Source organism: Anomaloglossus baeobatrachus, chromosome 1, assembly GCF_048569485.1.
Source record: "Anomaloglossus baeobatrachus isolate aAnoBae1 chromosome 1, aAnoBae1.hap1, whole genome shotgun sequence".
NCBI classification, from domain to species: domain Eukaryota; kingdom Metazoa; phylum Chordata; class Amphibia; order Anura; family Aromobatidae; genus Anomaloglossus; species Anomaloglossus baeobatrachus.
Window position 1 is genome coordinate 975,213,914 of NC_134353.1, and position 25,549 is coordinate 975,239,462.

A 25,549-nucleotide genomic window follows, 5' to 3' on the forward strand; every position below is an offset into this window, starting at 1 on the left:
TATATAGAGTGCACTCCTCTGTGGGTATATAGAGTGCACTCCTCTGTGGGTATATAGAGTGCACTCCTCTGTGGGTATATAGAGTGCACTCCTCTGTGGGTATATAGAGTGCACTCCTCTGTGGGTATATAGAGTGCACTCCTCTGTGGGTATATAGAGTGCACTCCTCTGTGGGTATATAGAGTGCACTCCTCTGTGGGTATATAGAGTGCACTCCTCTGTGGGTATATAGAGTGCACTCCTCTGTGGGTATATAGAGTGCACTCCTCTGTGGGTATATAGAGTGCACTCCTCTGTGGGTATATAGAGTGCACTCCTCTGTGGGTATATAGAGTGCACTCCTCTGTGGGTATATAGAGTGCACTCCTCTGTGGGTATATAGAGTGCACTCCTCTGTGGGTATATAGAGTGCACTCCTCTGTGGGTATATAGAGTGCACTCCTCTGTGGGTATATAGAGTGCACTCCTCTGTGGGTATATAGAGTGCACTCCTCTGTGGGTATATAGAGTGCACTCCTCTGTGGGTATATAGAGTGCACTCCTCTGTGGGTATATAGAGTGCACTCCTCTGTGGGTATATAGAGTGCACTCCTCTGTGGGTATATAGAGTGCACTCCTCTGTGGGTATATAGAGTGCACTCCTCTGTGGGTATATAGAGTGCACTCCTCTGTGGGTATATAGAGTGCACTCCTCTGTGGGTATATAGAGTGCACTCCTCTGTGGGTATATAGAGTGCACTCCTCTGTGGGTATATAGAGTGCACTCCTCTGTGGGTATATAGAGTGCACTCCTCTGTGGGTATATAGAGTGCACTCCTCTGTGGGTATATAGAGTGCACTCCTCTGTGGGTATATAGAGTGCACTCCTCTGTGGGTATATAGAGTGCACTCCTCTGTGGGTATATAGAGTGCACTCCTCTGTGGGTATATAGAGTGCACTCCTCTGTGGGTATATAGAGTGCACTCCTCTGTGGGTATATAGAGTGCACTCCTCTGTGGGTATATAGAGTGCACTCCTCTGTGGGTATATAGAGTGCACTCCTCTGTGGGTATATAGAGTGCACTCCTCTGTGGGTATATAGAGTGCACTCCTCTGTGGGTATATAGAGTGCACTCCTCTGTGGGTATATAGAGTGCACTCCTCTGTGGGTATATAGAGTGCACTCCTCTGTGGGTATATAGAGTGCACTCCTCTGTGGGTATATAGAGTGCACTCCTCTGTGGGTATATAGAGTGCACTCCTCTGTGGGTATATAGAGTGCACTCCTCTGTGGGTATATAGAGTGCACTCCTCTGTGGGTATATAGAGTGCACTCCTCTGTGGGTATATAGAGTGCACTCCTCTGTGGGTATATAGAGTGCACTCCTCTGTGGGTATATAGAGTGCACTCCTCTGTGGGTATATAGAGTGCACTCCTCTGTGGGTATATAGAGTGCACTCCTCTGTGGGTATATAGAGTGCACTCCTCTGTGGGTATATAGAGTGCACTCCTCTGTGGGTATATAGAGTGCACTCCTCTGTGGGTATATAGAGTGCACTCCTCTGTGGGTATATAGAGTGCACTCCTCTGTGGGTATATAGAGTGCACTCCTCTGTGGGTATATAGAGTGCACTCCTCTGTGGGTATATAGAGTGCACTCCTCTGTGGGTATATAGAGTGCACTCCTCTGTGGGTATATAGTGTACACTCCTCTGTGGGTATATAGTGTACACTCCTCTGTGGGTATATAGTGTACACTCCTCTGTGGGTGTATAGAGTACACTCCTCTGTGGGTGTATAGAGTACACTCCTCTGTGGGTGTATAGAGTACACTCCTCTGTGGGTGTATAGAGTACACTCCTCTGTGGGTGTATAGAGTACACTCCTCTGTGGGTGTATAGAGTACACTCCTCTGTGGGTGTATAGAGTACACTCCTCTGTGGGTGTATAGAGTACACTCCTCTGTGGGTGTATAGAGTGCACTCCTCTGTGGGTATATAGAGTGCACTCCTCTGTGGGTATATAGAGTGCACTCCTCTGTGGGTATATAGAGTGCACTCCTCTGTGGGTGTATAGAGTACACTCCTCTGTGGGTATATAGTGTACACTCCTCTGTGGGTGTATAGAGTACACTCCTCTGTGGGTATATAGAGTACACTCCTCTGTGGGTATATAGAGTACACTCCTCTGTGGGTATATAGTGTACACTCCTCTGTGGGTATATAGAGTACACTCCTCTGTGGGTATATAGAGTACACTCCTCTGTGGGTATATAGTGTACACTCCTCTGTGGGTATATAGTGTACACTCCTCTGTGGGTATATAGAGTACACTCCTCTGTGGGTATATAGAGTACACTCCTCTGTGGGTATATAGAGTACACTCCTCTGTGGGTGTATAGTGTACACTCCTCTGTGGGTGTATAGAGTACACTCCTCTGTGGGTGTATAGAGTACACTCCTCTGTGGGTGTATAGAGTACACTCCTCTGTGGGTGTATAGAGTACACTCCTCTGTGGGTGTATAGAGTACACTCCTCTGTGGGTGTATAGAGTACACTCCTCTGTGGGTGTATAGAGTACACTCCTCTGTGGGTGTATAGAGTGCACTCCTCTGTGGGTATATAGAGTGCACTCCTCTGTGGGTGTATAGAGTGCACTCCTCTGTGGGTGTATAGAGTGCACTCCTCTGTGGGTATATAGAGTGCACTCCTCTGTGGGTATATAGAGTGCACTCCTCTGTGGGTATATAGAGTGCACTCCTCTGTGGGTGTATAGAGTACACTCCTCTGTGGGTGTATAGTGTACACTCCTCTGTGGGTATATAGAGTACACTCCTCTGTGGGTATATAGAGTACACTCCTCTGTGGGTATATAGAGTACACTCCTCTGTGGGTATATAGTGTACACTCCTCTGTGGGTATATAGTGTACACTCCTCTGTGGGTATATAGAGTACACTCCTCTGTGGGTATATAGAGTACACTCCTCTGTGGGTATATAGTGTACACTCCTCTGTGGGTATATAGTGTACACTCCTCTGTGGGTATATAGAGTACACTCCTCTGTGGGTATATAGAGTGCACTCCTCTGTGGGTATATAGAGTGCACTCCTCTGTGGGTATATAGAGTACACTCCTCTGTGGGTATATAGTGTACACTCCTCTGTGGGTATATAGAGTACACTCCTCTGTGGGTATATAGAGTACACTCCTCTGTGGGTATATAGTGTACACTCCTCTGTGGGTATATAGTGTACACTCCTCTGTGGGTATATAGAGTACACTCCTCTGTGGGTATATAGAGTACACTCCTCTGTGGGTATATAGTGTATACTCCTCCATATACTCAATGTGTATCTGTATATAGTCCACGTGTATATTGACTATACTGTATATCATCCCATGGAGCTCTGTATATGGTGTATACGCAATGTGTGTCCGTATATAGTGTACTTAGATATATACGTGTGTGTGTATGTGTGTGTGTGTATATATATATTACTGTATTGTCCTGTGTATATATAGCCGTATACTCCTGTGTGTATATATAGCCATATACTCCTGTGTGTATATATAGCCATATACTCCTGTGTATATATAGCTGTATACTCCTGTGTATATATAGCCGTATACTCCTGTGTATATATAGCCGTATACTCCTGTGTATATATAGCCGTATACTCCTGTGTATATATAGCTGTATACTCCTGTGTATATATAGCCGTATACTCCTGTGTATATATAGCCGTATACTCCTGTGTATATATAGCCGTATACTCCTGTGTATATATAGCCATATACTCCTGTGTATATATAGCCATATACTCCTGTGTATATATAGCCGTATACTCCTGTGTGTATATAGCCGTATACTCCTGTGTGTATATATAGCCATATACTCCTGTGTATATATAGCCATATACTCCTGTGTATATATAGTCGTATACTCCTGTGTGTATATAGCCGTATACTCCTGTGTGTATATATAGCCGTATACTCCTGTGTGTATATATAGCCGTATACTCCTGTGTATATATAGCCATATACTCCTGTGTATATATAGCCATATACTCCTGTGTATATATAGCCATATACTCCTGTGTATATATAGTCATAGACTCCTGTGTATATATAGTCGTATACTCCTGTGTGTATATAGCCGTATACTCCTGTGTGTATATATAGCCGTATACTCCTGTGTGTATATATAGCCATATACTCCTGTGTATATATAGCCATATACTCCTGTGTATATATAGCCATATACTCCTGTGTATATATAGCCATATACTCCTGTGTATATATAGCCATATACTCCTGTGTATATATAGCCATATACTCCTGTGTATATATAGCCATATACTCCTGTGTATATATAGTCATAGACTCCTGTGTGTATATATAGCTGTATACTCCTGTGTATATATAGCTGTATACTCCTGTGTATATATAGCCGTATACTCCTGTGTATATATAGCTGTATACTCCTGTGTATATATAGTCATAGACTCCTGTGTGTATATATAGCTGTATACTCCTGTGTATATATAGCTGTATACTCCTGTGTATATATAGCCGTATACTCCTGTGTATATATAGCTGTATACTCCTGTGTATATATAGCCGTATACTCCTGTGTATATATAGCTGTATACTCCTGTGTATATATAGCCGTATACTCCTGTGTATATATAGCTGTATACTCCTGTGTATATATAGCCGTATACTCCTGTGTATATATAGCCGTATACTCCTGTGTATATATAGCCGTATACTCCTGTGTATATATAGCCATATACTCCTGTGTATATATAGCCATATACTCCTGTGTATATATAGCCATATACTCCTGTGTATATATAGTCATAGACTCCTGTGTATATATAGTCGTATACTCCTGTGTGTATATAGCCGTATACTCCTGTGTGTATATATAGCCGTATACTCCTGTGTGTATATATAGCCATATACTCCTGTGTATATATAGCCATATACTCCTGTGTATATATAGCCATATACTCCTGTGTATATATAGCCATATACTCCTGTGTATATATAGCCATATACTCCTGTGTATATATAGCCATATACTCCTGTGTATATATAGCCATATACTCCTGTGTATATATAGTCATAGACTCCTGTGTGTATATATAGCTGTATACTCCTGTGTATATATAGCTGTATACTCCTGTGTATATATAGCCGTATACTCCTGTGTATATATAGCTGTATACTCCTGTGTATATATAGTCATAGACTCCTGTGTGTATATATAGCTGTATACTCCTGTGTATATATAGCTGTATACTCCTGTGTATATATAGCCGTATACTCCTGTGTATATATAGCTGTATACTCCTGTGTATATATAGCCGTATACTCCTGTGTATATATAGCTGTATACTCCTGTGTATATATAGCCGTATACTCCTGTGTATATATAGCTGTATACTCCTGTGTATATATAGCCGTATACTCCTGTGTATATATAGCTGTATACTCCTGTGTATATATAGCCGTATACTCCTGTGTATATATAGCTGTATACTCCTGTGTATATATAGCCGTATACTCCTGTGTATATATAGCTGTATACTCCTGTGTATATATAGCCGTATACTCCTGTGTATATATAGCTGTATACTCCTGTGTATATATAGCCGTATACTCCTGTGTATATATAGCCGTATACTCCTGTGTATATATAGCCGTATACTCCTGTGTATATATAGCCGTATACTCCTGTGTATATATAGCCGTATACTCCTGTGTATATATAGCCGTATACTCCTGTGTATATATAGCCGTATACTCCTGTGTATATATAGCCGTATACTCCTGTGTATATATAGCCGTATACTCCTGTGTATATATAGCCGTATACTCCTGTGTGTATATATAGCCGTATACTCCTGTGTGTATATATAGCCGTATACTCCTGTGTGTATATATAGCCGTATACTCCTGTGTGTATATATAGCCGTATACTCCTGTGTGTATATATAGCCGTATACTCCTGTGTATATATAGCCGTATACTCCTGTGTATATATAGCCGTATACTCCTGTGTATATATAGCCGTATACTCCTGTGTATATATAGCCGTATACTCGTGTGTGTATATATAGCCGTATACTCGTGTGTGTATATGTAGCCGTATACTCGTGGGATTATAGCTATAGTTCAGTTATTCACTTCTCTCCATTGCAGCACAATCTTTTCTGCTGTCAGACACCGCAGTGGACGAGATGCAGCAGTGCGCTCCCCCTCTGGTCAGTTCAGTCTCCGCTCTTCTCCTGTACGGTGCGCTCCCCCTCTGGTCAGTTCAGTCTCCGCTCTTCTCCTGTACGGTGCGCTCCCCCTCTGGTCAGTTCAGTCTCTCCTCTTCTCCTGTACGGTGCGCTCCCCCTCTGGTCAGCTCAGTCTCCGCTCTTCTCCTGTACGGTGCGCTCCCCCTCTGGTCAGTTCAGTCTCCGCTCTTCTCCTGTACGGTGCGCTCCCCCTCTGGTCAGTTCAGTCTCTCCTCTTCTCCTGTACGGTGCGCTCCCCCTCTGGTCAGCTCAGTCTCCGCTCTTCTCCTGTACGGTGCGCTCCCCCTCTGGTCAGTTCAGTCTCCGCTCTTCTCCTGTACGGTGCGCTCCCCCTCTGGTCAGCTCAGTCTCCGCTCTTCTCCTGTACGGTGCGCTCCCCCTCTGGTCAGTTCAGTCTCCCCTCTTCTCCTATACGGTGCGCTCCCCCTCTGGTCAGTTCAGTCTCCGCTCTTCTCCTGTACGGTGCGCTCCCTCTCTGGTCAGTTCAGTCTCCCCTCTTCTCCTGTACGGTGCGCTCCCCCTCTGGTCAGTTCAGTCTCCCCTCTTCTCCTGTACGGTGCGCTCCCCCTCTGGTCAGTTCAGTCTCCCCTCTTCTCCTGTACGGTGCGCTCCCCCTCTGGTCAGCTCAGTCTCCGCTCTTCTCCTGTACGGTGCGCTCCCCCTCTTGTCAGCTCAGTCCCCGCTCTTCTTCTGTACGGTGCGCTCCCCTCTGGTCAGTTCAGTCTCCGGTGATGATGGGGGTGGTAGTGCCTGGGTGTGTGTGCGGTGATGATGGGGGTCGTAGTGCCCTGGGTGTGTGCGGTGATGATGGGGGTGGTAGTGCCTGGGTGTGTGCGGTGATGATGGGGGTGGTAGTGCCTGGGTGTGTGCGGTGATGATGGGGGTGGTAGTGCCTGGGTGTGTGCGGTTATGATGGGGGCGGTAGTGCCTGGGTGTGTGCGGTGATGATGGGGGTGGTAGTGCCTGGGTGTGTGCGGTGATGATGGGGGTGGTAGTGCCTGGGTGTGTGCGGTGATGATGGGGGTGGTAGTGCCTGGGTGTGTGCGGTGATCATGGGGGCGGTAGTGCCTGGGTGTGTGCGGTGATGATGGGGGCTTTCTCTCTCTCTCCGCAACGCAAAGTGTTATTGTGTGCTGCTCTCAGATGGGCCCTCTCTCTCTCTCTCTCTCTCTCTCTCGCTCTCGCTCTCGCTCTCGCTCTCGCTCTCGCTCTCGCTCTCGCTCTCGCTCTCGCTCTCGGCCCCGTCCCTCGCGCTCTCTCGCTCTCTCTCTCTCTCTCGGCCCCGTCCCTCGCGCTCTCTCGCTCTCTCTCTCTCTCGGCCCCGTCCCTCGCGCTCTCTCGCTCTCTCTCTCTCTCGGCCCCGTCCCTCGCGCTCTCTCGCTCCCGTCCCTCGCGCTCTCTCGCTCTCTCTCTCTCGGCCCCGTCCCTCGCGCTCTCTCGCGCTCTCTCTCTCTCGGCCCCGTCCCTCGCGCTCTCTCGCTCTCTCTCTCTCTCTCTCTCTCTCTCTCTCGGCCCCGTCCCTCGCGCTCTCTCGCTCTCTCTCTCTCTCGGCCCCGTCCCTCGCGCTCTCTCGCTCTCTCTCTCGGCCCCGTCCCTCGCGCTCTCTCGGCCCCGTCCCTCGCGCTCTCTCTCTCTGGGGCGCTCTGTGCCCCGTCCCTCGCGCTCTCTCTCTCTGGGGCGCTCTGTGCCCCGTCCCTCGCGCTCTCTCTCTCTGGGGCGCTCTGTGCCCCGTCCCTCGCGCTCTCTCTCTCTGGGGCGCTCTGTGCCCCGTCACTCGCGCTCTCTCTCTCTGGGGCGCTCTCGGCCCCGTCCCTCGCGCTCTCTCTCTCTGGGGCGCTCTGGGCCCCGTCACTCGCGCTCTCTCTCTCTGGGGCGCTCTCGGCCCCGTCCCTCGCGCTCTCTCTCTCTCTGGGGCGCTCTGGGCCCCGTCCCTCGCGCTCTCTCTCTCTGGGGCGCTCTGGGCCCCGTCACTCGCGCTCTCTCCCTCTGGGGCGCTCTCGGCCCCGTCCCTCGCGCTCTCTCCCTCTGGGGCGCTCTGGGCCCCGTCCCTCGCACGCTCTCTCTCTCTCGCTCTGGGCCCCGTCCCTCGCGCTCTCTCTCTCTCGCTCTGGGCCCCGTCCCTCGCGCTTTCTCTCTCTGGGGCGCTTTGGGCCCCGTCCCTCGCGCTCTCTCTCTCTGGGGCGCTCTGGGCCCCGTCCCTCGCGCTCTCTCTCTCTGGGGCGCTCTGGGCCCCGTCCCTCGCGCTCTCTCTCTCTGGGGCGCTCTGGGCCCCGTCCCTCGCGCTCTCTCTCTCGCTCTGGGGCGCTCTGGGCCCCGTCCCTCGCGCTCTCTCTCTCGCTCTGGGGCGCTCTGGGCCCCGTCCCTCGCGCTCTCTCTCTCGCTCTGGGGCGCTCTGGGCCCCGTCCCTCGCGCTCTCTCTCTCGCTCTGGGGCGCTCTGGGCCCCGTCCCTCGCGCTCTCTCTCTCGCTCTGGGGCGCTCTGGGCCCCGTCCCTCGCGCTCTCTCTCTCGCTCTGGGGCGCTCTCGGCCCCGTCCCTCGCGCTCTCTCTCTCTGGGGCGCTCTCGGCCCCGTCCCTCGCGCTCTCTCTCTCTGGGGCGCTCTCGGCCCCGTCCCTCGCGCTCTCCATCTCTGGGGCGCTCTGGGCCCCGTCTCTCTCTTGCTCTCGCTCTCGCTCTCTCTGGGCCCCGTCCCTCGCGCTCTCCATCTCTGGGGCGCTCTCGGCCCCGACCCTCGCGCTCTGTCTCTCTGGGGTGCTCTGGGCCCCGTCCCTCGCGCTCTCTCTCTCTGGGGCGCTCTCGGCCCCGTCCCTCGCGCTCTCTCCCTCTGGGGCGCTCTGGGCCCCGTCCCTCGCGCTCTCTCTCTCTCGCTCTGGGCCCCGTCCCTCGCGCTCTCTCTCTCTCGCTCTGGGCCCCGTCCCTCGCGCTCTCTCTCTCTCGCTCTGGGCCCCGTCCCTCGCGCTCTCTCTCTCTCGCTCTGGGCCCCGTCCCTCGCGCTCTCTCTCTCTCGCTCTGGGCCCCGTCCCTCGCGCTCTCTCTCTCTCGCTCTGGGCCCCGTCCCTTGCATGCGCTCTCTCTCTCTGGGGCGCTCTGGGCCCCGTCCCTCGCGCTCTCTCTCTCGCTCTGGGGCGCTCTGGGCCCCGTCCCTCGCGCTCTCTCTCTCGCTCTGGGGCGCTCTGGGCCCCGTCCCTCGCGCTCTCTCTCTCGCTCTGGGGCGCTCTGGGCCCCGTCCCTCGCGCTCTCTCTCTCGCTCTGGGGCGCTCTGGGCCCCGTCCCTCGCGCTCTCTCTCTGGGGCGCTCTGGGCCCCGTCCCTCGCGCGCTCTCTCTCTCGCTCTGGGGCGCTCTGGGCCCCGTCCCTCGCGCTCTCTCTCTCGCTCTGGGGCGCTCTGGGCCCCGTCCCTCGCGCTCTCTCTCTCGCTCTGGGCCCCGTCCCTCGCGCTCTCTCTCTCGCTCTGGGGCGCTCTGGGCCCCGTCCCTCGCGCGCTCTCTCTCGCTCTGGGGCGCTCTGGGCCCCGTCCCTCGTGCTCTCTCTCTCTGGGGCGCTCTGGGCCCCGTCCCTCGCGCTCTCTCTCTCTCTCTGGGGCGCTCTGGGCCCCGTCCCTCGCGCTCTGTCTCTCTGGGGCGCTCTGGGCCCCGTCCCTCGCGCTCTCTCTCTCTCTCTGAGGCGCTCTGGGCCCCGTCCCTCGCGCTCTGTCTCTCTGGGGTGCTCTGGGCTCCGTCCCTCGCGCTCTGTCTCTCTGGGGTGCTCTGGGCTCCGTCCCTCGCGCTCTGTCTCTCTCTCTCTCTGGGGTGCTCCTGGGCCCCGTCCCTCGCGCTCTCTCTCTGGGGTGCTCCTGGGCCCCGTCCCTCGCGCTCTCTCTCTCTGGGGCGCTCTGGGCCCCGTCCCTCGCGCTCTCTCTCTCTGGGGCGCTCTGGGCCCCGTCCCTCGCGCTCTCTCTCTCTGGGGCGCTCTGGGCTCCGTCCCTCGCGCTCTCTCTCTGGGGCGCTCTGGGCTCCGTCCCTCGCGCTCTCTCTGGGGCGCTCCTGGGCCCCGTCCCTCGCGCTCTCTCTCTCTGGGGCGCTCTGGGCCCCGTCCCTCGCGCTCTCTCTCTCTCGCTCTGGGCCCCGTCCCTCGCGCTCTCTCTCTCTCGCTCTGGGCCCCGTCCCTCGCGCTCTCTCTCTCTCGCTCTGGGCCCAGTCCCTCGCGCTCTCTCTCTCGCTCTGGGCCCAGTCCCTCGCGCTCTCTCTCTCTCTCTCGCTCTGGGCCCCGTCCCTCGCGCTCTCTCTCTCTCGCTCTGGGCCCAGTCCCTCGCGCTCTCTCTCTCGCTCTGGGCCCAGTCCCTCGCGCTCTCTCTCTCGCTCTGGGCCCCGTCCCTCGCGCTCTCTCTCTCTGGGGCGCTCTGGGCCCTGTCCCTCGCGCGCTCTCCCTCTGGGGCGCTCTGGGCCCCGTCCCTCGCGCTCTCTCTCTCTCGCTCTGGGCCCCGTCCCTCGCGCTCTCTCTCTCTCGCTCTGGGCCCCGTCCCTCGCGCTCTCTCTCTCTCGCTCTGGGCCCCGTCCCTCGCGCTCTCTCTCTCTCGCTCTGGGCCCCGTCCCTCGCGCTCTCTCTCTCTCGCTCTGGGCCCCGTCCCTCGCGCTCTCTCTCTCTCGCTCTGGGCCCCGTCCCTCGCGCTCTCTCTCTCTCGCTCTGGGCCCCGTCCCTCGCGCTCTCTCTCTCTCGCTCTGGGCCCCGTCCCTCGCGCTCTCTCTCTCTCGCTCTGGGCCCCGTCCCTCGCGCTCTCTCTCTCTCGCTCTGGGCCCCGTCCCTCGCGCTCTCTCTCTCTCGCTCTGGGCCCCGTCCCTCGCGCTCTCTCTCTCTCGCTCTGGGCCCCGTCCCTCGCGCTCTCTCTCTCTCGCTCTGGGCCCCGTCCCTCGCGCTCTCTCTCTCTCGCTCTGGGCCCCGTCCCTCGCGCTCTCTCTCTCTCGCTCTGGGCCCCGTCCCTCGCGCTCTCTCTCTCTCGCTCTGGGCCCCGTCCCTCGCGCTCTCTCTCTCTCGCTCTGGGCCCCGTCCCTCGCGCTCTCTCTCTCTCGCTCTGGGCCCCGTCCCTCGCGCTCTCTCTCTCTCTCGCTCTGGGCCCCGTCCCTCGCGCTCTCTCTCTCTCGCTCTGGGCCCCGTCCCTCGCGCTCTCTCTCTCTCTCGCTCTGGGCCCCGTCCCTCGCGCTCTCTCTCTCTCTCGCTCTGGGCCCCGTCCCTCGCGCTCTCTCTCTCTCTCGCTCTGGGCCCCGTCCCTCGCGCTCTCTCTCTCTCTCGCTCTGGGCCCCGTCCCTCGCGCTCTCTCTCTCTCTCGCTCTGGGCCCCGTCCCTCGCGCTCTCTCTCTCTCTCGCTCTGGGCCCCGTCCCTCGCGCTCTCTCTCTCTCTCGCTCTGGGCCCCGTCCCTCGCGCTCTCTCTCTCTCGCTCTGGGCCCCGTCCCTCGCGCTCTCTCTCTCTCGCTCTGGGCCCCGTCCCTCGCGCTCTCTCTCTCTCGCTCTGGGCCCCGTCCCTCGCGCTCTCTCTCTCTCTCGCTCTGGGCCCCGTCCCTCGCGCTCTCTCTCTCTCTCGCTCTGGGCCCCGTCCCTCGCGCTCTCTCTCTCTCTCGCTCTGGGCCCCGTCCCTCGCGCTCTCTCTCTCTCGCTCTGGGCCCCGTCCCTCGCGCTCTCTCTCTCTCGCTCTGGGCCCCGTCCCTCGCGCTCTCTCTCTCTCGCTCTGGGCCCCGTCCCTCGCGCTCTCTCTCTCTCTCTGGGCCCCGTCCCTCGCGCTCTCTCTCTCTCTCGCTCTGGGCCCCGTCCCTCGCGCTCTCTCTCTCTCTCGCTCTGGGCCCCGTCCCTCGCGCTCTCTCTCTCTCGCTCTGGGCCCCGTCCCTCGCGCTCTCTCTCTCTCGCTCTGGGCCCCGTCCCTCGCGCTCTCTCTCTCGCTCTGGGCCCCGTCCCTCGCGCTCTCTCTCTCTCGCTCTGGGCCCCGTCCCTCGCGCTCTCTCTCTCTGGGGCGCTCTGGGCCCTGTCCCTCGCGCGCTCTCTCTCTGGGGCGCTCTGGGCCCTGTCCCTCGCGCGCTCTCTCTCGCTCTGGGCCCCGTCCCTCGCGCTCTCTCTCTCTCTCGCTCTGGGCCCCGTCCCTCGCGCTCTCTCTCTCTCGCTCTGGGCCCCGTCCCTCGCGCTCTCTCTCTCTCTCTGGGCCCCGTCCCTCGCGCTCTCTCTCTCTCTCGCTCTGGGCCCCGTCCCTCGCGCTCTCTCTCTCTCTCGCTCTGGGCCCCGTCCCTCGCGCTCTCTCTCTCTCGCTCTGGGCCCCGTCCCTCGCGCTCTCTCTCTCTCGCTCTGGGCCCCGTCCCTCGCGCTCTCTCTCTCGCTCTGGGCCCCGTCCCTCGCGCTCTCTCTCTCTCGCTCTGGGCCCCGTCCCTCGCGCTCTCTCTCTCTCGCTCTGGGCCCCGTCCCTCGCGCTCTCTCTCTCGCTCTGGGCCCCGTCCCTCGCGCTCTCTCTCTCTCGCTCTGGGCCCCGTCCCTCGCGCTCTCTCTCTCGCTCTGGGCCCAGTCCCTCGCGCTCTCTCTCTCGCTCTGGGCCCAGTCCCTCGCGCTCTCTCTCTCTCTCGCTCTGGGCCCCGTCCCTCGCGCTCTCTCTCTCTCGTTCTGGGCCCCGTCCCTCGCGCTCTCTCTCTCTCGTTCTGGGCCCCGTCCCTCGCGCTCTCTCTCTCTGGGGCGCTCTGGGCTCCGTCCCTCGCGCTCTCTCTGGGGCGCTCTGGGCTCCGTCCCTCGCGCTCTCTCTGGGGCGCTCTGGGCTCCGTCCCTCGCGCTCTCTCTGGGGCGCTCCTGGGCTCCGTCCCTCGCGCTCTCCATCTCTGGGGCGCTCTGGGCCCCGTCGCTCTCTCCATCTCTGGGGCGCTCTGGGCCCCGTGCCTCGCGCTCTCCATCTCTGGGGCGCTCTGGGCCCCGTCCCTCGCGCTCTCCATCTCTGGGGCGCTCTGGGCCCCGTCCCTCGCGCTCTCTCTCTGGGGTGCTCTGGGCCCCGTCCCTCGCGCTCTCCATCTCTGGGGTGCTCTCCATCTCTGGGGCGCTCTCGGCCCCGTCCCTCGCGCTCTCTCTCTGGGGTGCTCTGGGCCCCGTCCCTCGCGCTCTCCATCTCTGGGGCGCTCTCCATCTCTGGGGCGCTCTCGGCCCCGTCCCTCGCGCTCTCCATCTCTGGGGCGCTCGCGGCCCCGTCCCTCGCGCTCTCCATCTCTGGGGCGCTCTGGGCCCCGTCCCTCTCGCTCTCTCTCTCTGGGGCGCTCTGGGCTCCGTCCCTCGCGCTCTCTCTCTCTGGGGCGCTCCTGGGCCCCGTCCCTTGCGCTCTCTCTCTCTCGCTCTGGGCCCCGTCCCTCGCGCTCTCCATCTCTGGGGCGCTCCTGGGCCCCGTCCCTCGCGCTCTCTCTCTCTCTCGCTCTGGGCCCCGTCCCTCGCGCTCTCCATCTCTGGGGCGCTCTGGGCCCCGTCCCTCGCGCTCTCTCTCTCTGGGGCGCTCCTGGGCCCCGTCCCTCGCGCTCTCTCTCTGGGGCGCTCCTGGGCCCAGTCCCTCGCGCTCTCTCTCTCTCTCTCGCTCTGGGCCCCGTCCCTCGCGCTCTCTCTCTCTCGTTCTGGGCCCCGTCCCTCGCGCTCTCTCTCTCGCTCTGGGCCCCGTCCCTCGCGCTCTCTCTCTCTGGGGCGCTCTGGGCCCTGTCCCTCGCGCGCTCTCTCTGGGGCGCTCTGGGCCCTGTCCCTCGCGCGCTCTCTCTCTCTTGCTCTGGGCCCTGTCCCTCGCGCGCTCTCTCTCTCTCGCTCTGGGCCCTGTCCCTCGCGCGCTCTCTCTCTCTCGCTCTGGGCCCTGTCCCTCGCGCGCTCTCTCTCTCTCGCTCTGGGCCCCGTCCCTCGCGCTCTCTCTCTCGCTCTGGGCCCCGTCCCTCGCGCTCTCTCTCTCTGGGGCGCTCTGGGCTCCGTCCCTCGCGCTCTCTCTGGGGCGCTCTGGGCTCCGTCCCTCGCGCTCTCTCTGGGGCGCTCCTGGGCTCCGTCCCTCGCGCTCTCCATCTCTGGGGCGCTCTGGGCCCCGTCGCTCTCTCCATCTCTGGGGCGCTCTGGGCCCCGTGCCTCGCGCTCTCCATCTCTGGGGCGCTCTGGGCCCCGTCCCTCGCGCTCTCCATCTCTGGGGCGCTCTGGGCCCCGTCCCTCGCGCTCTCTCTCTGGGGTGCTCTGGGCCCCGTCCCTCGCGCTCTCCATCTCTGGGGCGCTCTCCATCTCTGGGGCGCTCTCGGCCCCGTCCCTCGCGCTCTCCATCTCTGGGGCGCTCGCGGCCCCGTCCCTCGCGCTCTCCATCTCTGGGGCGCTCGCGGCCCCGTCCCTCGCGCTCTCTCTCTCTGGGGCGCTCTGGGCTCCGTCCCTCGCGCTCTCTCTCTCTGGGGCGCTCCTGGGCCCCGTCCCTTGCGCTCTCTCTCTCTCGCTCTGGGCCCCGTCCCTCGCGCTCTCCATCTCTGGGGCGCTCCTGGGCCCCGTCCCTCGCGCTCTCTCTCTCTGGGGCGCTCTGGGCTCCGTCCCTCGCGCTCTCTCTCTCTGGGGCGCTCCTGGGCCCCGTCCCTTGCGCTCTCTCTCTCTCGCTCTGGGCCCCGTCCCTCGCGCTCTCCATCTCTGGGGCGCTCTGGGCCCCGTCCCTCGCGCTCTCCATCTCTGGGGCGCTCTGGGCCCCGTCCCTCGCGCTCTCTCTCTCTGGGGCGCTCCTGGGCCCCGTCCCTCGCGCTCTCTCTCTCTGGGGCGCTCCTGGGCCCCGTCCCTCGCGCTCTCTCTCTGGGGCGCTCCTGGGCCCCGTCCCTCGCGCTCTCTCTCTCTGGGGCGCTCCTGGGCCCCGTCCCTCGCGCTCTCCATCTCTGGGGCGCTCTCGGCCCTGTCTCTTACACACACACTTCCTGTTGCTTCATCTTGGACACATCCTCCTGTTTAACCCCTTCCTGCCGCCTTTGCCTGTCAGGCTTGCTCGCTCTGGGTGATGGACGTGTTTTGAGGAGTTGAACCTCTTGGTGAGTCTTATTGGCACATTTGCCTCTGGTTCTGTGTGATTTCCATGGGATTGCGCCTGTCCCTCTTTCTGTAGGAATCAAGTCCTGAAACACGTGCGCTCCGTGTCTTCCATACGTGTTATGTGAGTAGAGGTTTCCGGCCCGTGTGTCACCCAGCGGGCGGTGGCTCTTGTAGCTGCACAATTCACGCCTGGAGGATATAGACTCTGATCAGTACTTAGTAATCATGGAGGTGTATGACAGATGTGTAGAGAACGCAGGAATGCATCACTGCGGGCAGAGGAAGAGTCAGGACAGAGGAGAGCGTGGGGCCGTGTACGGAGGGGAGCGTGGGGCCGTGTACGGAGGGGAGCGTGGGGCCGTGTACGGAGGGGAGCGTGGGGCCGTGTACGGAGGGGAGCGTGGGGCCGTGTACGGAGGGGGGCGCGGGGCCGTGTACGGAGGGGGGCGCGGGGCCGTGTACGGAGGGGGGCGCGGGGCCGTGTACGGAGGGGGGCGCGGGGCCGTGTACGGAGGGGGGCGCGGGGCCGTGTACGGAGGGGGGCGCGGGGCCGTGTACGGAGGGGGGCGCGGGGCCGTGTACGGAGTGGGGCGCGGGGCCGTGTACGGAGTGGGGCGCGGGGCCGTGTACGGAGGGGGGCGCGGGGCCGTGTACGGAGGGGGGCGCGGGGCCGTGTACGGAGGGGGGCGCGGGGCCGTGTACGGAGGGGGGCGCGGGGCCGTGTACGGAGGGGGGCGCGGGGCCGTGTACGGAGGGGGGCGCGGGGCCGTGTACGGAGGGGGGCGCGGGGCCGTGTACGGAGGGGGGCGCGGGGCCGTGTACGGAGGGGGGCGCGGGGCCGTGTACGGAGGGGAGCGCGGGGCCGTGTACGGAGGGGAGCGCGGGGCCGTGTACGGAGGGGAGCGGACCGGGCTATATACTGTTGTCCCGTGTTTGGGCCGGGTCTTTGTCGTCCCGTGTACGGGCCGGGTCTTTGTCGTCCCGTGTACGGGCCGGGTCTTTGTCGTCCCGTGTACGGGCCGGGTCTTTGTCGTCCCGTGTACGGGCCGGGTCTTTGTCGTCCCGTGTACGGGCCGGGTCTTTGTCGTCCCGTGTACGGGCCGGGTCTTTGTCGTCCCGGGGACGGGCCGGGTCTTTGTCGTCCCGGGGACGGGCCGGGTCTTTGTCGTCCCGGGGACGGGCCGGGTCTTTGTCGTCCCGGGGACGGGCCGGGTCTTTGTTGTGCGGCCTCTCGAGGGTCTCTGTCGCAGTACAGGAGTAGCCGGTTTTCTCGCTGGCTTCCTGCTCGTGCGGCCTCTCGAGGGTCTCTGTCGCAGTACAGGAGTGGCCGGTTTTCTCGCTGGCTTCCTGCTCGTGTGGCCTCTCGAGGGTCTCTGTCGCAGTACAGGAGTAGCCGGTTTTCTCGGTGGCTTCCTGCTCGTGTGGCCTCTCGAGGGTCTCTGTCGCAGTACAGGAGTAGCCGGTTTTCTCGCTGGCTTCCTGCTCGTGTGGCCTCTCGAGGGTCTCTGTCGCAGTACAGGAGTAGCCGGTTTTCTCGCTGGATTCTTGCTCGTGTGGCCTCTCGAGGGTCTGTCGCAGTACAGGAGTAGCCGGTTTTCTCGCTGGCTTCATGCTCGTGTGGCCTCTCGAGGGTCTCTGTTGCAGTACAGGAGTAGCCGGTTTTCTCGCTGGCTTCCTGCTCGTGTGGCCTCTCGAGGGTCTCTGTCGCAGTACAGGAGTGGCCGGTTTTCTTGCGCGCTTCCTGCTCGTGTGGCCTCTCGAGGGTCTCTGTCGCAGTAAAGGAGTAGCCGGTTTTCTTGCGCGCTTTCTGCTCGTGTGGCCTCTCGAGGGTCTCTGTCGCAGTACAGGAGTAGCCGGTTTTCTCGCTGGCTTCCTGCTCGTGTGGCCTCTCGAGGGTCTCTGTCGCAGTACAGGAGTAGCCGGTTTTCTCGCTGGCTTCCTGCTCGTGTGGCCTCTCGAGGGTCTCTGTCGCAGTACAGGAGTAGCCGGTTTTCTCGCTGGCTTCCTGCTCGTGCGGCCTCTCGAGGGTCTCTGTCGCAGTACAGGAGTAGCCGGTTTTCTCGCTGGCTTCCTGCTCGTGTGGCCTCTCGAGGGTCTCTGTCGCAGTACAGGAGTGGCCCAGTTCTCTCGCTGGCTTCCTGCTCGTGTGGCCTCTCGAGGGTCTCTGTCGCAGTACAGGAGTAGCCGGTTTTCTCGCTGGCTTCCTGCTCGTGCGGCCTCTCGAGGGTCTCTGTCGCAGTACAGGAGTAGCCGGTTTTCTTGCGCGCTTCCTGCTCGTGTGGCCTCTCGAGGGTCTCTGTCGCAGTACAGGAGTAGCCGGTTTTCTCGCTGGCTTCCTGCTCGTGTGGCCTCTCGAGGGTCTCTGTCGCAGTACAGGAGTAGCCGGTTTTCTCGCTGGCTTCCTGCTCGTGTGGCCTCTCGAGGGTCTCTGTCGCAGTACAGGAGTAGCCGGTTTTCTCGCTGGCTTCCTGCTCGTGTGGCCTCTCGAGGGTCTCTGTCGCAGTACAGGAGTAGCCGGTTTTCTCGCTGGCTTCCTGCTCGTGTGGCCTCTCGAGGGTCTCTGTCGCAGTACAGGAGTGGCCGGTTTTCTCGCTGGCTCCCTGCTCGTGTGGCCTCTCGAGGGTCTCTGTCGCAGTACAGGAGTGGCCGGTTTTCTCGCTGGCTTCCTGCTCGTGTGGCCTCTTGAGGGTCTCTGTCGCAGTACAGGAGTAGCCGGTTTTCTCGCTGGCTCCCTGCTCGTGTGGCCTCTCGAGGGTCTCTGTTGCAGTACAGTAGTGGCCGGTTTTCTCGCTGGCTTCCTGCTCGTGTGGCCTCTCGAGGGTCTCTGTCGCAGTACAGGAGTGGCCGGTTTTCTCGCTGGCTTCCTGCTCGTGTGGCCTCTTGAGGGTCTCTGTCGCAGTACAGGAGTAGCCGGTTTTCTCGCTGGCTCCCTGCTCGTGTGGCCTCTCGAGGGTCTCTGTTGCAGTACAGTAGTGGCCGGTTTTCTCGCTGGCTTCCTGCTCCTGTGGCCTCTCGAGGGTCTCTGTCGCAGTACAGGAGTGGCCGGTTTTCTCGCTGGCTTCCTGCTCGTGTGGCCTCTCGAGGGTCTCTGTCGCAGTACAGTAGTGGCCGGTTTTCTCGCTGGCTTCCTGCTCGTGCGGCCTCTCGAGGGTCTCTGTCGCAGTACAGGAGTGGCCGGTTTTCTCGCTGGCTTCCTGCTCGTGTGGCCTCTCGAGGGTCTCTGTCGCAGTACAGGAGTGGCCGGTTTTCTCGCTGGATTCCTGCTCGTGTGGCCTCTCGAGGGTCTCTGTCGCAGTACAGGAGTAGCCGGTTTTCTCGCTGGCTTCCTGCTCGTGTGGCCTCTCGAGGGTCTCTGTCGCAGTACAGGAGTAGCCGGTTTTCTCGCTGGCTTCCTGCTCGTGTGGCCTCTCGAGGGTCTCTGTTGCAGTACAGGAGTAGCCGGTTTTCTCGCTGGCTTCCTGCTCGTGTGGCCTCTCGAGGGTCTCTGTCGCAGTACAGGAGTGGCCGGTTTTCTCGCTGGATTCCTGCTCGTGTGGCCTCTCGAGGGTCTCTGTCGCAGTACAGGAGTAGCTGGTTTTCTCGCTGGCTTTCTGCTCGTGTGGCCTCTCGAGGGTCTCTGTCGCAGTACAGGAGTGGCCGGTTTTCTCGCTGGATTCCTGCTTGTGTGGCCTCTCGAGGGTCTCTGTCGCAGTACAGGAGTAGCCGGTTTTCTCGCTGGCTTTCTGCTCGTGTGGCCTCTCGAGGGTCTCTGTCGCAGTACAGGAGTGGCCGGTTTTCTCGCTGGCTTCCTGCTCGTGTGGCCTCTCGAGGGTCTCTGTCGCAGTACAGGAGTAGCCGGTTTTCTCGCTGGCTTTCTGCTCGTGCGGCCTCTCGAGGGTCTCTGTCGCAGTACAGGAGTAGCCGGTTTTCTCGCTGGCTTCCTGCTCGTGTGGCCTCTCGAGGGTCTTTGTTGCAGTACAGGAGTGGCCGGTTTTCTTTATCGTTCCTTATGGGAGACCCAAACCATGGGTGTATAGCTACTGCCTCCGGAGGACACACAAAGTACTACACTCAAACGTGTAGCTCCTCCCTCCGGCTATATACACCCCCTGGATGACAATCTACCCAGTTCATTGCTTTGTGTTTCAGGAGGATCACACACACTTGCATTCTCTGATATTTTTCATTTTTATTTTTAAAGATTTGGAAGAAAAGCGGGTCCAGTCTGGACTCCCGGCATGTCCCTTCACGCCCCACTCTGCGGTGTGCTGTTAAGGTTGACTTTAATAAGGCTGGAGCCTTCACATGCCGAGCTCTTTCGCATCCTCTGTCGAGGCTCTGTTTGAAGTGGGAGCCATCACGGTCCTCTCTGCTTGCAGGAGGCCGGCTCCATCCGCAGCCCTGTCTGGTCCCTGCTGGAAGGAGCGTTTACCCCCCTCTCCAGGGACATGGCCCTGCGTCTCAAGAGCTAAGTATTGAGACGTTTTTCAGGGGTCCCGGGTACTTTTATTTGGGGGACAGTATGTGTTGTAACTTTACTGTAAATTTCGGCCGGTTCTGGGAGTTTCCTCTGAGAACCGCGCCGAAGGTGCCTGCTGCTCGGCCGCGTTTTGAAATCTAGGCCCCGGCTTCAGTTTGGGCCTAGTTTCGTTTTCGGCTCCCTGCATGTTTTGCATACGGCGCCGCCCACCGCCCGGCCAGCAGAGGGGAGGACTCTCCTCTCTGGAGAGATGTGCCCTCCCCTGTACCTCGTCCTGTATCTCTCTGCCCTCCGTTTTTCCCACTCCTGGGCTTATTTACGCCCCCCCTCCTCCTACCAGCGCCATTTTCTCAGCGTTCTTACACTGGACGGCGCTGGGAGCTGCAGCTGTTGCTGTTTTGGGAAAGCTGTCGCTTCACTGGGACTTGGAGCTGTGGAATCCGGAGGGCACACAGAGAGTGGTGTGGTAAGCCACAAACTCTGGTTGTGGGCTTTTTATATACACTTTCAGGCATTCTACAGGAGTGTTTATTGCTGCAGAGTCCCCCCATCAGCAGCATGTCTGTCACCCGGAGCATGGCTGCAAACATGTATGCTTTTTGCACTGCATGTAAGCGCATTCTGCCAGAGCCGAGCACATTCCCACATTGTGATGCCTGTGCTAATATGGTTGTGTCTCAGCCTAGAGCCTCCTCAGGGGTCCCTCCGGCTGCTCCGGCCCTGGTAGCTGAACCCCCGGCTTGGGTAGCATCTTTTTCACATTGATTTGTCGGAGGGTGATGCGGATGTTAGTGCTTTGATTGCGTCCATTAACTCCGTTCTGAACCTCAACCCACCAGAGTCAGAGGAACAAACCTCTCTGGTAGAGGTTCACCAGTTTACCTCACCTAAGAAAGCTAAAAGTATGTTTTTTAACCACTCCAGCTTTCAGACCACTGTTAACAAGCCCAGGGCCTGTCCTGACAAACGCTTTCTGAAGCGTAGTTCAGATGACCGTTTTCCTTTTCCACCAGAGGTGGTTAAGGAATGGGCCCAGTCCCCAAAGGTAGACCCTCCGGTGTCCAGAATCTCAGCCCGCACAGTCGTAGCTGTGGCTGATGGCACTTCTCTTAAAAATCCCACTGACCGCCAGGTTGACCTTCTGGCCAAGTCTGTATATGAGGCGGCAGGAGCCTCGTTCTCCCCGTCTTTTGCGGCAGTATGGGCTCTTAAGGCAGTCTCTGCCTCTCTGGCGGAGATGCATTCACTCACCAGGGACTCTATTCCTGAGATGGATGCCTTAACTTCTCAAGCTTCGGCTTTTGCATCCTACGCCATGTCTGCCATCCTGGAGGCTTCTCACCGCACGGCGGTGGCCTCCGCTAACTCCCTCGCGATCCGCAGGATCTTGTGGCTTCGAGAGTGGAAAGCAGACGCTTCCTCTAAGAAGTACCTTGCGAGTCTCCCTTTTGCTGGGTCCCGGCTGTTTGGAGAACAGCTGGATGACATAATTAAGGAAGCTACTGGCGGAAAGAGTACTTCCTTGCCGCAAACTAAGGCCAGGAAACCGGTCCAGAGCAGGAACCAATCGAATTTTCGTTCCTTTCGTTCCTCTTACTGGTCAGCCTCTAAGCCCTCGACCTCGTCTACTACCGCAGCCAAGGATCGTAAACCCAACTGGCGCGCAAAGCCGCGTCCTCAAAAGGCCGGAGGAGCCGCTGCCACTAAGGCAGCCTCCTCTTGACTATCTGGCTACGCCAGCAACGTCCTTGGTCGGTGGCAGGCTCTCCCACTTTGGCGACGTGTGGTTTCAACACGTCTCCGATCAGTGGGTGCGGGATATCATCTCCCACGGCTACAGGATACAATTTTCTTCCAGCCCGCCAAACAGATTTTTTCTGTCCACCCCCCCCTGCTCCAAAGCCGCCGCCTTCTCTCAGGCCGTGGCATCCCTGCAGGCCAACGGTGTAATTGTTCCGGTTCCCGCCCGGGAACGGTTCAGCGGTTTCTACTCAAACCTCTTTCTAGTCCCCAAAAAGGACGGTTCCTTCCGGCCCATCCTGGATCTCAAGCTTCTCAACAAGCACGTTCAGGTGCGGCACTTTCGCATGGAATCTCTGAGATCGGTCATTGCCTCAATGACCCAAGGAGATTTTCTGGCATCCATCGACATCAGAGATGCCTATCTGCATGTTCCTATTGCGGTTTCGCACCAGCGTTGGCTACGCTTTGCAATCGGAGAGGAACATTTCCAATTCGTGGCTCTCCCCTTCGGCCTAGCCACGGCCCCTCGAGTATTCACCAAGGTCATGGCAGCAGTGGTTGCGGTCCTGCACCTCCAGGGGTTGGCAGTGATTCCTTACCTGGACGACCTTCTAGTCAAGGCCTCATCCAGTGCAGACTGCCAGCGGAGTGTCTCGCTCACTCTCGCCATTCTAGTCCAGTTCGGGTGGCTTGTCAATTTGTCCAAGTCCACTCTGATTCCAACCCAGAAACTAGAGTACCTAGGGATGCAATTCGAGACTCTGCCGGCACTTGTGAAGCTGCCCTTAGTCAAACAGCAGTCTCTTTGTCTGGCGGTACGCTCTCTGCTGAGGCACCGCCGTCATTCCATCAGACACCTCATGCGGGTGCTGGGTCAGATGGTGGCGTCAATGGAAGCGGTTCCCTTTGCCCAGTTCCATCTGCGTCCCCTGCAGCTGGACATCCTCCGCTGTTGGGACAAGCGGATCTCTTCCTTGCACAGGCTGGTGGCTCTGTCGCCACAAACCAGGAGCTCTCTTCAGTGGTGGCTTCGGCCCCTCTCTCTGTCACAGGGACGCTCCTTCCTGACTCCGTCCTGGGTAATCCTCACCACGGATGCCAGTCTCTCCGGTTGGGGAGCAGTATTTCTCCATCACCAAGCACAGGGCACTTGGACTTCGTCCGAATCAGCCCTCTCAAGCAATGTGCTGGAGATCAGAGCTGTGTTTCTAGCTCTCCTAGCCTTTCACCACCTGTTGGTGGGCAAGCACATCCGAGTCCAGTCAGACAACGCGACAGCGGTTGCCTACATCAATCACCAGGGCGGGACTCACAGCCGTCTGGCGATGCTGGAGGTTCAACGAATCCTCCAGTGGACGGAGGACTCGAAGTCCACCATATCTGCAGTCCACATCCCAGGCGTAGAAAACTGGGAGGCCGATTATCTCAGCCGTCAAACCGTAGACGGCGGCGAGTGGGCCCTGCATCCGTCAGTGTTCAAATCACTCTGCCGCAAGTGGGGCACTCCAGAGGTAGATCTAATGGCATCCCGGCACAACAACAAAGTTCCGGTTTACGTGGCTCGCTCCCACGATCCTCAAGCCTTCGCAGCAGACGCACTGGTTCAAGATTGGTCTCAGTTCCGTCTGGCCTATGTGTTTCCCCCTCTAGCGCTCTTGCCCAGGGTTCTGCGCAAGATCAGAATGGAGGGCCGTCGAGTCATGCTCATTGCTCCGGACTGGCCCAGGCGAGCGTGGTACCCAGACCTGCTCCGTCTGTCCGTAGAGGTGCCGTGGCGTCTCCCGGACCGCCCAGACCTTCTCTCTCAAGGTCCGTTCTTCCGCCAGAATTCTGCGGCTCTCAGATTGACGGCGTGGCTCTTGAGTCCTGGATCCTGACGGCTTCAGGCATTCCCTCTGAGGTCATCTCCACCATGACTCAGGCTCGGAAGTCTTCCTCGGCCAAGATTTACCACAGGACTTGGAAAATTTTCCTGTCCTGGTGTCGTTCGTCCGGCCATGCCCCTTGGCCGTTCTCCTTGCCGACCATCCTGTCTTTTCTACAGTCCGGTCTACAGCTAAGACTGTCCCTCAATTCCCTTAAGGGACAGGTGTCGGCTCTGTCGGTATTGTTCCAGCGGCGTATCGCCCGACTGGCTCAGGTGCGCACCTTCATGCAGGGCGCATCTCACATCATTCCTCCTTACCGGCGGCCCTTGGATCCCTGGGACCTTAATCTGGTCCTCACGGCCTTACAGAAACCCCCCTTTGAGCCTCTCAGGGAAGTTCCCTTGTCTAGACTTTCACAGAAAGTTGTTTTTCTAGTAGCCATAACTTCTCTCAGGAGAGTTTCGGATTTGGCTGCGCTCTCTTCAGAATCCCCCTTTTTGGTGTTTCACCAAGACAAGGTGGTTCTTCGTCCGACTCCGGACTTTCTCCCTAAGGTGGTGTCTCCTTTCCACCTTAACCAGGACATTTCATTGCCTTCTCTTTGTCCGGCCCCGGTGCATCGCTTTGAGAAGGCGTTGCACTCCTTAGATTTGGTGCGGGCGCTCCGTATCTATGTGTCACACACCGCTGTTTTTAGGCGGTGCACATCTCTTTTTGTGCTAACCACTGGTCAGTGCAAGGGTCTCGCTGCTTCTAAACCGACTCTAGCTCGTTGGATCAGGTCGGCTATCTCCGATGCCTACCAGTGTTCTCAGGTGCCTCCCCCGCCGGGGATTAAGGCGCACTCGACCAGAGCTGTCGGTGCCTCCTGGGCTTTCAGGCACCAGGCTACGGCTCAGCAGGTTTGTCAGGCTGCCACATGGTCCAGTCTGCACACTTTTTCGAAGCACTACCAGGTGCATGCTCATGCTTCGGCAGATGCGAGCTTGGGCAGATGCATTCTTCAGGCGGCTGTCGCCCATTTGTGAAGTTAGGTTTTGCCTACTTCTCAGTTAGTTTATTTCCCGCCCATGGACTGCTTTGGAACGTCCCATGGTTTGGGTCTCCCATAAGGAACGATAAAGAAAAAGAGAATTTTGTTTACTTACCGTAAATTCTTTTTCTTATAGTTCCGACATGGGAGACCCAGCACCCTCCCTGTTGCCTGTTGGCAGTTTTTTGTTCCGTGTGTTTCACCGGCTGTTGTTAGTAGACAGAGTTCTGGTCTTTCCGAGTTTTACTCTTTCTCTACTTATGGGTGGATGTCCTCCTTCAGCTTTTGCACTGAACTGGCTAGATTGTCATCCAGGGGGTGTATATAGCCGGAGAGAGGAGCTACACGTTTGAGTGTAGTACTTTGTGTGTCCTCCGGAGGCAGTAGCTATACACCCATGGTTTGGGTCTCCCATGTCGGAACTATAAGAAAAAGAATTTACGGTAAGTAAACAAAATTCTCTTTTTCTCGGTGGCTTCCTGCTCGTGCGGCCTCTTGAGGGTCTCTGTCGCAGTACAGGAGTGGCCGGTTTTCTCGCTGGCTTCCTGCTTGTGTGGCCTCTCGAGGGTCTCTGTCGCAGTACAGGAGTAGCCGGTTTTCTCGCTGGCTTCCTGCTCGTGTGGCCTCTCGAGGGTCTCTGTCGCAGTACAGGAGTAGCCGGTTTTCTCGCTGGCTTCCTGCTCGTGTGGCCTCTTGAGGGTCTCTGTCGCAGTACAGGAGTAGCCGGTTTTCTCGCTGGCTTCCTGCTCGTGTGGCCTCTCGAGGGTCTCTGTCGCAGTACAGGAGTGGCCGGTTTTCTCGCTGGCTTCCTGCTCGTGTGGCCTCTCGAGGGTCTCTGTCGCAGTACAGGACTGGCCGGTTTTCTCTCTGGCTTCCTGCTCGTGTGGCCTCTCGAGGGTCTCTGTCGCAGTACAGGAGTAGCCGGTTTTCTCGCTGGCTTCCTGCTCGTGTGGCCTCTCGAGGGTCTCTGTCGCAGTACAGGAGTAGCCGGTTTTCTCGCTGGCTTTCTGCTCGTGTGGCCTCTCGAGGGTCTCTGTCGCAGTACAGGAGTAGCCGGTTCTCTCGCTGGCTTTCTGCTCGTGTGGCCTCTCGAGGGTCTCTGTCGCAGTACAGGAGTAGCCGGTTTTCTCGCTGGCTTTCTGCTCGTGTGGCC

The 25,549-nt window shown here is 58.6% G+C and overlaps 1 protein-coding gene across 1 annotated transcript in view; it reads left to right on the top strand.

Annotated features, from left to right (window-relative positions):
• The window catches only part of TLN1 (talin 1), a 245,387-nt gene that overhangs the window by 7,033 nt on the left and 212,805 nt on the right, over window positions 1–25,549 (top strand). The window lies entirely within an intron of this gene.